Here is a 3122-nt window from a genome sequence, read left to right as displayed (position 1 = left end):
AATCTTCTTCCAGGATTCCTACGTATAGCACTGTTGCGGTACTGAAGCCTGAAGGTCATGCAAGCATGGATTACAGTTACCAAGTCCACACGTGTCAGGACTGGGAGCTATATGAGTATCCAGTAGCGGGGGGAATTCAACATGATTCTGAGGCTACATCTACACGATGAGCTAGGGCTGTGATTCCCAGCTCGCGTACACCTGCTAGCATGATTAGAACGAGTCGTGTACCCGTGAAAGCACGGGCAGCAACAGCACGGCTTAGCCATGCCAAGTACATACCCACAGGCTCAGGTCTTACCAATGAACTTAGGCTGGGCAAAGCCTCTTGTCCATTCTGCAGAGAAGCAACCCCTCTCCTCCCGATGGAACATTCCAGGGGAATCTTAGCACGTCGTATAAAGAGTTCCTTGTCTCTGTGGCCCCGATTCAGCAAAGCACTTACGCACGAGCTTCAGTGCTTTGCTGAATCAAGATCTGTGTGAGCTTTTATCCTTCAGTGCAGTAATTTGGCCTATGATTTTCAGACCAGCACAGCTAAAGAACATGCCCTGTGATCTGATTTCCTTTAATGGCCAGGTGCTTTTAATAACGAACTGCCAACTGCGACTGGTATTGCAGCAAATGGTGCCTGGAATGAAAAGGGAGGGGGGAGGGAAGTCAATGAAACAGAACAGATAATTTTGCAATTTAATTTTCCATCTTCTCTAATAATGGTACCAATGTCATGGTTGATGGATGAAATTGCTACAGAAGGCTTCTTAAGATTAATTCCCCTCCTATAACTACAGCTGTGTTTTTCCAGAGCACATCTTTACTCCCTTACTCAATCTTTCCTGCCCCATCCCCCCTTTTTTCCCTTAGAAGAATGTTTTGGATCATAGACTGCATGGAGAATTAGACCGGGCATAAGGGCCAACTTTCATGTTTACTAAAGAGACTACAGTCCTTTTTCTGAAGGAGAGAGTGCAGCTTTTATGTGGAAAACTTGAGCACAGCAGCAAACAGACCAGAATACCCTCTTCCCCTTATCTGAAACTGCTGACTATCACACAAATACAGTGCATCTGCTTCTTCCAGGATCTTGGTGGATCTACATTTTTTACCATTATGCTTAGGCAAAATCTCCGAAGCCCATTAAAACCGACAGTGTAATCTGAGCCCCATATTTTCTCAGACCAGGAGATCTGCAATTTAAAGACAAGGTTCGATCTTATCTATTTTTTATCTGACAATGCTGGCTCCACCACATAAGTTTTATCTGCAAAGAAAATAATGCAATTAATGTCCTGGCTGTCTAGAACTTTACGGAGAGATCTTGGTTCTAACAACTCAGGGCGGCCTGTCAATTAAATGTAACTCTGTAAACTTTAATGAACCAAATCCTTATCAAAGAACATGCAAAGCTATTAAATTAAGTTCATGGACTTAGTAAACTATATGGAAAGGTTTGGGGTTTGTTTGGGGGGGGGCGGGTTATGTGAGGGAATATAGAGACACTGTGTTGAACAAAATCTGATTTTCTTTCCCCTCCACTGGCAAAGAAAGCACATACTGCTAACAAGTGTCATTACTGTGTTTACGTCACCGAAGAATTTTCTCTTTCTGGCACGCTCACTGGTATCCCACAGCTGAAGGGGCTCCAGGGAAAAAAAAGAACAATCTGGCCTAATGGTGGCGGTGGAACATGAAAACTCCTCTTGCTCAATTTGCACATTTAGCCCTGACAAAATGATTTTAGATCTGGAAACCAATGCATTTTTGAATGCATTTTCTAGGCGCGCTAGTGATCAAGAAAGCATTGGAACAAATCTGTAGCCACCCAGGACTTCTTGGCTACCAGTGTGCTGCACACCATCGACAATCGGCATTGCACTGTGACGGTGGGGACAGAACTTTGAGACTCTTGCTCCAGAAAACACAGGCCCTTGCCACGCTAGCTAAAGGAGACTTGTTATTAGTTAGCGGTCGGGGGCCTATGGCACACAGTGGAGCAGTTCTGATTCTCTACAGTAGAGGGTAGTGGTGCACTGATAGCTCATCCAGTGCTTTCAGAGCAACTCTTTATTTGCTTTTACCGCCTGCAGTAACAACAAGCAAGTCTCTTAAAGTTTGAAGTTTAGATTCAGCTGAGAGACACATCCAAAAGTTCAGATGCTTATCTAGAGATTATCCAAACTATTCAAACCTCTTCCATCTGCAAAAATCCATTGGAAATCTCATTAGAGCAAGCTGCTTTGTTAGATTTCAAGCACTTCAGAATCCTAATAATACCTAGCTCTCAGAGTGCTTTTCGTCCATGGATCTCAAAGCACCTTACAAAGGAGGTCAGTATCATTATCCCAGTGGGAAACCGAGGCACGGAGAACTTGGCCTCCTGACTGCTGTTGAGGCATATATGACCTACCCTGCCAATCACGGTAACAACCAGCGGCAAAATAACAGCTGTTGGACAGGGTCGGATCTTTAAGGATTTTAAGTTCTGCATGGAAGAGACAGGGCTGACGCCAATTATTATTAGCATTTCAGTAGCACATAGAGGCCCGAACTGAGATCAGGCATTGCACAGACACATGGTTAAACAATCCATGCCCCCAAAGAGCTGGCAGTCTAGACACAGAGAAGGGCAGCCATTTGCCCAAGCCCATGCAGCAGGTCAGTGACAAAGCTAAAAATAGAACTCAGCAAGAAACTTAGGCACAACCATGCTCACGGTCCCCACACCTAATTTGTAGGCGCCTGAAACATCTCTGGGATTCACAGAGCCTGAGTTAGGTGCCTCAACTCCCTGTCCCATGAATGGAAAGAGACAGACAGGCACTTCAGAATGGGATTCACAGACGCCAGCATGCTGTGATTTCCCTGCCTAAACTAACCAAGGCTAAGCCCTAGGAGTTTGGGGCCTAAATCCAGGCTGCATGGAGGTGCACCCTTTGCTTGGGATTCTCAGCTGCAAACCCTCTTGGCATTAGGTTTCTATGACCTTATTTGCAAGAAGCGGGGGGCAAAGGAGGTAGGGAGAGGATGCCAACAGTTCTCATAATTATTAGCTCAGCAGTTAGGGTAGTCACCTGGGATTGGGAGACCAAGTCCCATCTCTGTCTAGGAAGGAGAGAGAATTT

This window comes from Trachemys scripta, chromosome 13 (genome assembly GCF_013100865.1).
Source record: "Trachemys scripta elegans isolate TJP31775 chromosome 13, CAS_Tse_1.0, whole genome shotgun sequence".
Classification (NCBI taxonomy): Eukaryota; Metazoa; Chordata; order Testudines; family Emydidae; genus Trachemys; species Trachemys scripta.
Note: the sequence above shows the minus strand (reverse complement) of the source record.